Genomic DNA, 12,891 nt, shown 5'->3' with positions numbered 1-12,891 from the left:
CACTGAACTTGGGATTGGGTCTGTTTCCCAAACATGGGGTGACTTTCGCTTTGCAATGGATCACAAGGGGCCGGGCTTTCCAGAGTCCGCAGGATAAAGAAGTCATTCTGGCTCGGCCACCCCCATCCCCCGGTAACTGGTGAATTTAAATGAGCCGAGGCTGGCCAGGCCGGAGCCGCTACATGGGGGAGGGTGGTGGGTGGGGTGGGGGTTTCCTGAGGCACTGCAGAAATTGGGCCTTTGCCTCGAGGATGACAGTGCTGCAGGAACCCTTCCAGGCTGCTATATGGCAAGCACTAAACCACTATGCTTACCGAGATGGGGTTTTCCTCACAGAACGCCTTTATGCAGAAGTACACTCAGAAGAAGCCTTGTTTTTAATGGCGACCTGTTCTTACCTCCCAGGAAAGGCCTATAAAGCATATAGACTCTTGAAAAGACACAGTTGTCCTACACCGCAATGCAAATACCTGCTTGCAAAATGTTGTGTTGATCTCAGTAAGCTTGCAGACTGGGAACAAATCTTATCTGGTGGAGTGTTTAATAAGCAGAAAAGCCATGATGATATTGTTACTGAGTTTGGTGATTCAGTTTGCTTTCCCCTTCCATTGTTGGGACGTGTATATTGCAAGACAGATCAGCTTGCCAAAGGATAAGAATGTTACCAAAAGAGACTTGGTTTAAATCCTTTCCTCTGGTATCCCTTTGAATCATTACGTGAAATAGGTGAAAAGCGAGATCCTGACCAAACATTTAAATTCACATTTTTACAGAACTTTAGCAACTGTCTGCCCAACTCTTGCACAACACAAGTACCTAATCACAGTTTATGTCACAGACAGCCTGAGACCATTGTTATGGAAACACCCCAGGACACAACTGAATTAAACAGAGTCAATTTAGAATCTTCCAATTCAAAGTACTCCTTGAATACAGATTCCCCTGTGTCTTTTATTGATTCAGCTGTAATTTCACCTGAAACTATCCCACTGGGAACAGGAAATTCCATATTATCCAAACAGGTTCAAAATAAACCAAAAACTGGTCGAAGTTTATTAACAGGACCAGCAGCTCTTAGTCCATTTACCCCAAGTTTTGGGATTTTGCCATTAGAAACCCCAAGTCCTGGAGATGGATCTTATTTACAAAACTACACTAACACACCTTCTGTAATTGATGTGCCATCCACCGGAGCCCCTTCAAAAAAGTCTGTTGCCAGAATTGGCCAAACTGGAGCAAAGTCTGTCTTCTCGCAGAATGGAAATAGCCGAGAGGTAACTCCAATTCTTTCACTAACAGAAATTTCTGGTCCATAAATAACTACAACACCTCAGGTAATGAGCCCCACTATGACATCTCCCCCAAATGCACTGCATCAAAGAAGTTCATGACTCTTTACTAGTGACAGTTCGACAACCAAGGAGAATAGGAAGAAATTAAAAATGAAGTTTCTACCTAAAATCCCAAACAGAAAAACAAAAAGTAAAACTAATAAAGGAGGAATAACTCAATCTAATATAAATGAAAACCTGGAAATTACAAAATTGGACTCTTCCATCAATTCAGAAGAGGAAATATCCACAATCACACCTCAGATTCAGGATTTTAATCTACAAAAAGCAGCAGCAGAAGGCTTAATGAGCCTTCTTCATGAAAGGGGGAAACGTTATTTAGCTTTATGTTCATACCACTGCAAAGAAGCTATAAATATTTTGAGCCATCTACCTTCTCACCACCACAATACTGGTTGGGTACTGTGCCAAATTGGAAGGTCCTATTTTGAACTTTCAGAGTACATGCAAGCTGAAAGAATATTCTCAGAGGTTAGAAGGATTGAGAATTATAGATTCGAAGGCATGGAAATCTACTCTACAACACTTTGGCATCTTCAAAAAATGTCGCTCTTTCATTTCTGTCAAAAGACTTAACAGACATGGATAAAAATTCTCCAGAGGCCTGGTGTGCTGCAGGGAACTGTTTCAGTCTGCAACGGGAACACGATATTGCAATTAAGTTCTTCCAGAGAGCTATCCAAGTGGATCCAAATTATGCTTATGCCTATACTTTATTAGGGCGAGAGTTTGTCTTAACTGAAGAATTGGACACAGCGTTAGCTTGTTTTTGAAACGCTATCAGAGTCAATCCTAGACATTACAATGCATGGTAAGTGGTAATGAATTGTAAAGACAAAGTCTTGTTGATGGTGCTGGTAGTCACTAATTTTTCTTGTTAGATAGCTCTTTATTGTCATGAATTTGGTTACTAATACTTAGGAATGGTACATACTGGTCAATAACTTCAAACTAACTTTTTTTATGATATGTATGTCTTCAACAAACTCTTCAGTTAACTAATGATAATAGAATACGAGATGCTTATACTCAACAGTTTCAGTCTTCTACAAAACTTTTGCAGATACTGTAGTTGTGTTTTTTTTTTTGCTTGTTTAGTTTTGTTACTTGATTTGTTACTTTTTCTTCGAACACAGAAATGGTGATTGGGACAAAAAGTGCTTGGGAAATTGGAAAGGAATAGCCTAATTCACTTATTGGATAATAGAAAAAAACACTGAAAAAGTTCACTAGGTGCTTTTTGACAATGTTCCAGTTTATTAAGTTACTATTAAGAACTTAATGTATCCTTTATTTAGCAGTATCTCTGTTTTACTTTTTCGTATTTGTGTATAAGTAGACACATAGGAAATTACTACCCAGGTCATATTGTTATCAACTGAATAACATATGAAAAAGTTTGGTCCTACTTCTGCCTCAACACCATACTTACTGTTGACATTTATCGTATTTCTCTGGACTGACTTAAAAGTTTAAATATCAAGAAAATGCCAGGCATGGTGGCTCATGCCAGTCATCCCAGCACTTTGGGAGGCCAAGGCAGGCAGATCACAACGTCAAGAGACCGATACCATATGGTGAAACCCCACCTATATTAAAAGTATAAAAATTAGCTGGGCATGGTGTCAGGCACCTGTAGTCCCAACTACTCAGGAGTCTGAGGAAGGATAATCACTTAAACCTGGGAAGTGGAGGTTGCAGTGAGCCAAGATTATGCCATTGCACTCCAGTCTGGGCGACAGAGTGAGACGCCATATCAAGAAAAAAATGAAATAAAAATAAAATAAAATAAAATAAAATGAATATCAAGAGAAAGTATAATTCTGAAGTAGTAACTCTGCGGAAGCTTTTTTGTCAGATACGATTATCTTTGGGTTTAGTTATTATAGCAGTTGAATTTTAACACTTGATTTGCTTCTAAATCTGAAGCATTATATTACTAAAATATTTTTTGATTTGTGATTATGTTGTTTAATGGACTATATATCATTTTGCAGTAGTAGTTGCAGTGCCTGAAAGATTGCCAAAAAAACAGTGCTAGCTATTGCTGACCAATGTAACAATCAACTTGCCAATATTGCCATCTCTTCCAATAGCCATGTTCTCCATAATATTTTAAGAACTCAGTTCTTCATAAGGCTTGTGTTGTTTTTGATTTTTTCCCAAGTCTGGTGGATCCTTGTGCTGTTCTTTTTTAAATGTGTATTGTCTGTCCAGCTATTCTGCAGGAGTCACATACTTAAAAACATTAACCATACAAAAATTGTGTTTCAAGGAGGATTATTCAGACTGGCATGCTTTTAGTAGGAGGAGTTTAAATGCTGACGTATTTAGGTAACTCTAAATACTGAGCAACTTTATTCTATCTAAAAATAGATAGACTTTCTTTTCTTTTCACTTTTACTATCATTAGCGCCATGTTTAATACCTTTTCTTCATCTATAACACAATTATAACGATATACAAAGCCACTCAAATAAAGCAGATATATTGTGCTTTAAAAAAAAAAAAAGAAGTCTTTATATGGCACACAATGAGGTGTGACTCAAATCTAGAATCTCCAGTAAAAACCAATGAAACAAGGTCAAATCCTGTGTCTACTAAAAATAAAAAAATGAGCCAGGTGTTGTGGTGCTGAGGCAGGAGAATCACTCTAACCCAGGAGACAGAGGTTGCAGTGAGCTGAGATCATGCCACTGTACTCCAGCCATGGGGGGACAGAGCAAGACTCCCTCTCAGAAGCAAACAAACACAGAAAGCCAATAAAGTTGTTTAACTCAAAGTGTCAGGCTCAAGTCTCTTGACAGGATACATTCAGCACCTGGGGAAACATTGATGGGTGGAGTGGAATCTATTTTGTGGCCTCAAGGAAGGGTTTGAGAGACAGTCCTGCAAACGTGACGGCCTAAAGAAGCCCCTCTGCCCAAGAAGCGATATTCATTTGTATCCTGTAGCCACCCACGAGGGAGAATCGGGCTCTCTACAGACCCCCAACCCCCATCCCACCCCACCCCAACCCACCCCCCCACTTCGTGAAATGAGCTCTCACTCCGTCAGGCTGTATTCAGGCCGTGTGGTTTTGTAACCTCCAGCGTGTGTGCCTGGGTTGTGGGGTGGGGTTGGGGCGGCTGTGGACAGAGGAGGGGATAAAGCGGTGTTGTCCCATGGGTGCCCAGTAAATGGGACGTGAGTGGGGTGGCCAGAGCCTAGGGAACTCATTGCCTGTCAGGACGTCTCCCCTCCTGGTCCCCTCTCTGACCTACGCTCCACATCTTCGCAGTTCAGTGGGGAGCTTGTGGGTGGAAGTCACCATCCCTTTGGATTTTAGCCGAGGAAGGCCGGGCTCCCAAGAGTCTCCCCGGAGTCGGAGCCTTGGGCAGGCTCACAAGGATGCTGAAGGTAACGGTTGGTGACAGTGATGTAAGTTGGAGGCCTCGGGCCATTGCAGAGGTATCCATTTGACCTCGGTGGGACAGGTCAGCTTTGTGGAGTCCCATGCGTCCTTCCAGAGACTCATCCAGTGCTAGCAAGCATGGTCCCGAGGATCCCAGCTCCCAGCAGAAGCACTTTTGTTCACACAGAATCCTGGGCAGGAAAGTTCTCAGCAGGTTTAGACCTCCTAGCCAAAAAGCCAAAGCCACTTCAGGGATTTTTTTTCAAAGAGCCAGTGGTTCCAAAATGGGCCATGGGTAGTTGTGGAAATGGAGAGAAGTGTTTGCAGATACATATTTCAGACAGAACGGACAGGGCTTGGTCATAGGTCATGAAGGACATGAACAGATGCACATTGAGAAAACCCTCCCAGCATCCTAGGTGAACAGAGGTATGATTTTTTGAGACAGTCGAGCTAGATGCAACCCCAGATTTTAGGGTTGGATCTTTATTAATATGTAGTATCTATGAGGTATCCAAGTCCAGAAATCAACTCTCCAGTTCTGTACAGCATTTTGTAGGGAGATCAAATCTGGGATGTCTAAAGTTAAGAATTCAGGCCGTGGTAATGGATTAGATTAGATGTACTTGAACTTATTTTTCCAAGAAAGAGATGGCGGGAGATAGAGAGAGCCAGAGAGTGAGTGAGCAAGAGAGAGAGAGAGACACAGAGACAGAGACAGAGAGACAGACAGAGAGACACAAAGATACACAAAGAGAGAAAGACACAGAGAGACAGAGAGATAAAGACACAGAGAAAGACACAGATGGAAAGAGATAGAGAGAAACTGAAAAAGAGACAGAGGCAGAAAGAGAGAGAGATAGACAGAGAGATAGACAGACTGACAGGCAGACAGACAGGCAGAGAAAGAGAGTAAGACAGAAAGCAGACACACACACACAGAGACAGAGACAGTTGGAGAGACAGAGAGAAAGAAAGAGACAGACAGACAGAGGGAAAGAGACAGAGAGGGAAAGAGACAGAGAGAGAAAGAGACAGACAGAGGGAGAGACAGAAACAGACAGAGAGAGAGACAGACAGAGACAGAGATGGAGAGAAACAGACAAGGAGAGAGAGACAGACAGGAAGAGAAAGACAGTAAAACAGAAGACAGACACAGAGAGAGAGACAGAGAGACAGAGACAGAGAGACAGAGAGACAGAGACAGAGAGACAGACAGGCAAAGAGAGAGAAATAACAGACAGACAGGGAGAGAGAGAGACGGACAGATAGGGAGAGAGAGAGAGAGACACTGACAGACAGCCAGAGAAAGAGAATAAGACAGAAGACAGACACAGTGAGAGAGACAGAGAGAGAGAGACAGAGACAGGGAGAAAAAGAAAGAAAGAGAGATACAGACAGACAGACAAAGAGACAGACAGAGAAAGATGAGATGGACAGAGAGAGACAGAGAGAGAGAAAGAGAGAGAGAGGCAGGCAGAGAAAGAAAGAAAGAAGACAGACACCGTGAGAGAGATAGACAGAGAGAGAGACACACAGAGACAGAGAGACAGAGAGAAAGAAAGAGAGAGACAGACATAAAGACAGAGACGGACAGAGAGAAACAGACAGACAGGGAGAAAGAGAGACAGACAGACAGGCAGAGAGAGAGAGACAGAAAGGCAAAAAAAGGGAGTAAGACAGAAGACAGACACAGTGAGAGAGACAGGCAAAGAGAGAGAGAGAAAAATAGACAGACAGGCAGAGAGAGAGAGACAGAGAAAGAGAGACTGAGAGACAGAGAGAGGAGGAGGAATGGCGTGGTCAGGAAATAATTACACATATTTTATAACGCTTTTGATTCCGTAAAGGGTGGCCGGGGTGTGCTTTGAAAACAACAACAACAGCAACAAGAGCAGCAGCAGCAGCAGCAAGAGCAGCAGCAGCATTGGCTTATGGATTTCAAGAAAATAAGATGTTCTGAAGTAAACATCAACCGGCTCTCACTACACGTTGAGAGATTCACAAAAGCACTAGTTAACAACAGGAGAAAACAGCAGCTAACATGTTTTGGGGAAAACATACGTCTTCCTGAAAATTGGGGATTTCTACTTCACCTGAAAAGAAATACATACAAAAAAGGAAAAACACGAACAAAACAAAACAACAAACACAGGCCAAGGCACCGTCCCAGGAAATCTTAAGTGAGCAAAGTATTAGTTTTCAGAAAACGTTTCTATTATGGGCAAATACAAAGAACGCCCAGACTAGAGCTGTGACGCCATTCCCATTGTGTAACTATACTGGCTGGAGGGCGGAGAAACTAAAACATCATGATAAAAGGTGATGGAGACCCAGCCAGGGTGAAGCTTTCCTAGGGAGGGAGGCCTGAGGAGGGAAGTGGGGCAAAAAACCCCACAACAGCAGACTCGCCCGCTTGCCCACGCAGGTCAAGGGCTATGCCATCGGCCCGAGCTGCCTCCAGGGAAGTGGGACCGTGCCACCCCCATCTTCAAAAACGGTGGCCACTGAGTGAGGCCTGATGCCCACCATTGCAAATGTCAGCCTGGCAAGAATGAGATCGCCGGTAAGGTGTGGGGGAAGGGGAGAGAAGACAGGCACACCAGGGTGGCTCTGGAAGGTTTCCAAGCAGGGTGTTGGGAGGCGGGGGGTGGGGGTTTTGGGGGGAACCCGCCTAACTGACTCACTAAATGAAGGTAAAGGGACGTGGGTAGTGGGGGGAGCCAGGGGGCGACTTGAAAATTAAAGTGACCCCTCTTAAAACCCAAGTAGAAGAGTCTTTGTGCATGAAAGAACCAACACACAAAGAAAACTAAAGCTCTGATCAAAGAAAAATAGGGCCCCCACCAGGGCGGAGGTTCCCTAGTCAACTAGGGAGAGAGGGAGTGACCTCCAGAAGGGAGAGAGAGAAACCCGTTGTCCAGGCTCAGTGAAGTAAGCAAGACCTCCCTCCATGTCACCTAGACTTTCAATAACAGTGGCCGCTAGATGATGCCCGAAGACAACCGATGCCTGCAAGTGTCAGTCAGCATGGAAAAGAATGCATTTATTCATTTATTTATTTATTTATTTGTTTAGAGACAGAGTCCTACTCACTCTACAGCCCGGGCTGCAGTGCAGTGGCGCGATCTCGGCTCACTGCAGTCTCCGCCTCCCAGGTTCAAGTGATTCTCCCACCTCAGCCTCCCGAGTAGCTGGCATTACAGGGGCATACCCCACCGTGCCCGACTCAGTTTAGTATTTCTGGTAGAGACGGAGTTTTACCATGGTGGCAGGGCTGGTCTCGAACTCCCAACCTCACGTGATCCCCTGCCTCGGCCTCTGGAAGTTCTGGGATGATAGACGTGAGCCACCACACCCGGCCTTAACCATGTATTTTTGAGTCAAGGAGCTTATCAGGGAAATACAAGAAGTAGAGGCGCCACACGTGACAGAGAGAAAAGTCTGAAAATGCCCCTTCCATCCAAGTGGGGACCCGGCCTCGACTTCCCAAAATCATACACCGAGTGGTGAAGCGTAGCAAGCCCTGTCTGTCTGGATTCCTTTCGGCCTCTCTAAGCAGGCCCTTCTGACTTTCGTGGAAGGGGCAGGGCCCTCTCCGTCATGGGGGATCTGAGAGACTGACAGAGAAAGAGACAGACATAGAAAGACAGAGATGGACAGAGAGAGACAGAGAGAAACAGACAGAAAGAGAGAGAGACAGAGACAGAGACAGAGAGAAACAGACAGACAGGGAGGGAGAGAGACAGAGAGAGAGACAGACACACAGACAGAGACAGACAGATAGGAAACAGAGAGAGAGACAGAGAAAGAGAGAAACAGACAGACACACAGAGACAGACAGAGAGAAACAGAAAGAGAGAGACAGAGAGAAAGAGAAAGGGAGGGAGAGACAGACAGACAGACAGGCAGAGAAAGAGAGTAAGATAGAAGACAGACACAGTGAGAGAGACAGGCAGAGAGAGAGAGAAAGAGACAGAGAGAAAGAGAGAGACAGACAGAGAAAGAGACAGACAGAGAAAGACAGAGATGGACAGAGAGAAACAGAAAGAGAGAGACAGAGATAGAGAAAGAGACAGAAACAGACAGACAGGGAGGGAGAGAGACAGAGACAGACAGAGAAAGACAGAGACAGAGAGAAACAGACAGAGAGAGATGGAGAGAGTGAGAGATATATACAGAGAAACAGAAAGAGAGGGGGAGAGAGAGACAGGCAGGCAGAGAAAGAGAGTAAGACTGAAGAGAGACACAGTGAGAGAGACAGGCAGAAGGAGAGAGAGACAGAGACAGAGAGAAAGAAAGAGAGAGACAGACAGAGAAAGACACAGACAGAGACGGACAGAGAGAAACAGCAAGAGAGAGAGACAGAGAGAGCGAGAGTGAGAGAGACAAAGAGAGAGAAACAGACAGGGAGGGAGAGAGACAGACAGAGAGAGAGAGACCGACAGGCAGAGAAGAGAGTAAGACAGAATATAGGCACACAGAGAGAGAGAGGAAAGAAAGAAAGAGAGAGACAGGCCGGGCGCAGTCGCTCATTCCTGTCATCCCAGCACTTTGGGAGGCTGAGGCGGGTGGATCACGAGGTCAGGAGATCGAGACCATACTGGCTAACTCTGTGAAATCCCGTCTTTACTAAAAATACAAAAAATTAGTCGGGCTTGGTGGCGGGCGCCTATAGTCCCAGTTAATCGGGAGGCAGGAGAATGGCGTGAACCTGGGTGGTGGAGTTTGCAGTGAGCCGAGATGGTGCCACTGCACTCTAGCCTTGGCAACACAGTGAGACTCCATGTGAAAAAAAAAAGAGAGAGAGAGACAGACAGACAGAGAAAGAGACAGACAGGGACAGACAGAGAGAAACAGACAGAAAGAGAGACAGAGCGAGAGAGAACAGAAACGCAGGCAGAGAGAGAGACAGACAGGCAGAGAAAGAGAGCAAGACAGAAGACAGACACAGTGAGAGAGACAGGCAGAGAGAGACAGACAGAGACCGACAGAAAGAGAGACTGACAGAGATGAGACAGAGAGACAGAAACAGAAAGAAAGAGAGACAGCCAGGCAGAGAGTGAGAGAGAAAGGGAGAGAGACAGAAAGGGAGGAAGAGGGACAGACAGAGAGAGAGAAAGACGGGTAGAGAAAGACAGTAAGAAAAGATAGGCACAGAGAGAGAGAGTGAGAGAGACAGACAGAGAGACTCAGAAAAAGAAAGAGAGAGACAGACAGAGAAAAACAGAGACAGACAGAGAGAGACAGAGAGAAACAGAGACAGACAGAGACAGAGAAACAGACAGAAAGAGAAAGACAGAGAGAGAGAGAAACAGACAGGGAGGGAGACAGAGAGAGATAGACAGCCAGAGAAAGAGAGTTAGACAGAAGACAGACACAGTGAGACAGGCAGAGAGAGAGAGACAGAGATAGAGAGAAAGAAAGAGACAGACAGAGAAAGAGACAAATAGAGAAAGACAAAGACAGACAGAGAGAGACAGAGAGAAACACAGAAAGAGAGAAGGTCCTAGCCGAATAGCGATATAGTGCCTTTTCTTTCATTTTCTCTTTCTTTTCTGATTTTCTTTTCTTTTCTTTTTTTCTTTTCTTCTCTTCTCTTTTCTTTTCTTTCTTTTCTTTTCTTTCTTTCTATTTATTTATTTAGGAACTGAATCTCACTCTGTCGTCCAGGCTGTAGTGCAGTGGCACCATCCCGGGTCACTGCAACCTCCGCCTGCCAGCTTCAAGTGATTCTCCTGCCTCAACCTCCCGAGTAGCTGGGATTACAGGTGCCTGCCTCTTCGCGCCCGACTTAGTTTCGTATTTTCAGTAGAGACCGGGTTTCACCATGTTGGCTAGGCTGGTGTTGAACTCCTGACCTCATGACCCACCCACCTCGGCCTCCCAAAGTGCTGGGATGACAGACGTGAGCCACTGCTTTCAGTGTATAGTGCCATTAATTAGAAATCACTCATGGGAACACGCACTTATAGGTCATGTGTAGATATTTTATTTATTTATTTATTTACTTATTTATTTATTTATTTTTTGCACGGGAAGGTGGGGGGACGGAGTTTCGCTCTTGCTGCCCAGGCTGGAGTGCAATGGCATAGGGGACTCAAAGAGTCAACCTATGGCAGAGAGGACACGTCATTCTGAGTGTAAGGGCCGAAGCGAAAGTTGGCAGGGCCGGCGCTTTTAAAGGCTGAAATACCTGTGGCTCAGGCCTGTCGGCCCAGCACTTTGGGAGGCCCAGGAGTGCAAATCACTTCAGGTCAGGAGTTCAATACCAACGCGGCCAACATGGAGAAAACCCATCTCCACTAAAAATAGAAAAATAAGCCGTCTGTCATGGTGCGTGTCTGTAATCCCAGCTACCGAAGAAGAATCACTGGAAGCCGGAAAGCAGAGGTTTCAGTGAGCCAAGAGAGCGCCACTGCACCGCAGCCTGTGTGACAGAGAGAGAGAGACTCAGTCCAAAAATAAGAAATGAAGAAAAAAAGAAAGAACAGGCCCAAATACTACATTATTGCTGAATGTTCCCCCAAATGGCAGGAAACCCCCTGACTCAGGTCAAGGATGTGGTGTTTCGTTTCACTTCTCTCTCTCTCTCCTTCCTTCTCTCCCTCTCTCTCTCTTTCTCCTCTAACTTTCATTTCTTGTTCAAACATACATGTGCAAGATTGTTACATAGGTAAACTTCTGATGGGAGGTTCAGTGTGCAGATGATTTCATCACCCAGACACTGAGCGCAGTACTCGACAGTTTTCATGTTTCGTTTTGTTTTGGTTTCTCCTGAAGCTGTCTCTCCTTCCACCCCTTCTCCCTCAAGTAGGCTCCCGCGTCTCTCGTGTCCCTCGTTCTGCCCACGCAGAACTCTCATCTATAAGTTCCCACTTATGGATGAGAACACGCGGTATTTAACTGATTCTTGCTTTCATCTTCGGTGGTGGCGGTGAAAGAGGCATGACACTAAATCGACCCTTAGGACGTTCCCCTCTGTCCCCACCCCATGCCCCCTCCCCCTACACACCCTCATTCCTGCACACACTCCTCAAACGCAGGAAAGAAAGAAAGACAGAAATTAAAGTAAGAGGTCAGTCTCCAAGGTGGTGGAAGGAGGGGATCTCAAAGGGTGAGCAAGCGATGGGGTCGGGGGATATCTTGGCTGAGCTTGCAACAATGGGGGAAAGAGTTTCCAGCCCCACCACATCCCGTAATCCTCAGCCGTAGCCAGCCTCTGGGTGGGGTTGTGCCTGTAAAAGCTTCTGAATGGAGAGAAACCCAAGGCAATGGAAGGCATCAGCTCCACGTCCAGGAAGGGAATAGGGCTTTGTGCATTTGAATAGGGCTTCAGAAGTCGGTGCTGCGGCTTCCAAAGCATTGAACCTCGCCTCGCCTCACCTCGCCCAGAGTAAGACTCCATCTCAAAATCAATCAATCAATCAATCAATAATAAAAAAATCATCAATGAAAGAAAGAAAGAAAGAAAGAAAGAAAGAAAGAAAGAAAGAAAGAAAGAAAAAAGAAAGAAAGAATCAGTACAGTGGTCGTGGTCGTGAATCATTCCCCGTAGTCCAGGCGCAGTGGCTCACGCCTGTCACGCCAGCACTTTGAGGCACCGGGTCAGAAGGGTTGCAACAAAGTGATGAGACCCTATCTGTGGAAAAACATTGAAAAATGAAGGCCAGGCACGGTGGCTCATGCCTGCCATCCCAGCACTTCGGGAGGCCGGGGAAGGCGGATCACCTGAGGTCAGGAGTTCAAGACCAGCCTGATCAACATGGAGAAGCCCCGTCTGCACTAAAAATACCAAATCAGCCAAACGTGGTGGCACATGCCTGCAGTCCCAGCTGCTGGGGAGGCTGACGCAGGGGAATCGCTTGAACCCAGGAGGCAGAGGTTGTGGTGGGCCAAGATCACCCCATTGCACTCCAGTCTGGGCAACCAGAGAGAAACTCTGTCTCGGGAAAAAAATAAATAAATAAATAAAAATTATCTGGGCACAGTGGTGCATGCCTGTGGTCCCAGGTACTCTACTCTGGAGGCTGAGGTGGAAGGATCGCTTGAGTCCAGGAGCGTCCACGCTGCAGTGAGTGAGTTATGATGGCACCACTGCCAGGGTGACAGAGTGAGATGCTGCCTCTAAATCTGTCAATCAAT

General features: G+C 45.6%; 1 pseudogene; it reads left to right on the top strand.

Annotated features, from left to right (window-relative positions):
• The first annotated feature begins 251 nt into the window (after nucleotides 1-251).
• On the top strand, nucleotides 252-2,167 carry LOC129048856 (cell division cycle protein 27 homolog; annotated as a pseudogene).
• Nucleotides 2,168-12,891: the final 10,724 nt, after the last annotated feature.

Source organism: Pongo abelii, chromosome 15 (genome assembly GCF_028885655.2).
Source record: "Pongo abelii isolate AG06213 chromosome 15, NHGRI_mPonAbe1-v2.0_pri, whole genome shotgun sequence".
NCBI classification, from domain to species: Eukaryota; Metazoa; Chordata; class Mammalia; order Primates; family Hominidae; genus Pongo; species Pongo abelii.
This window is presented reverse-complemented; position numbering and strand designations above follow the sequence as displayed.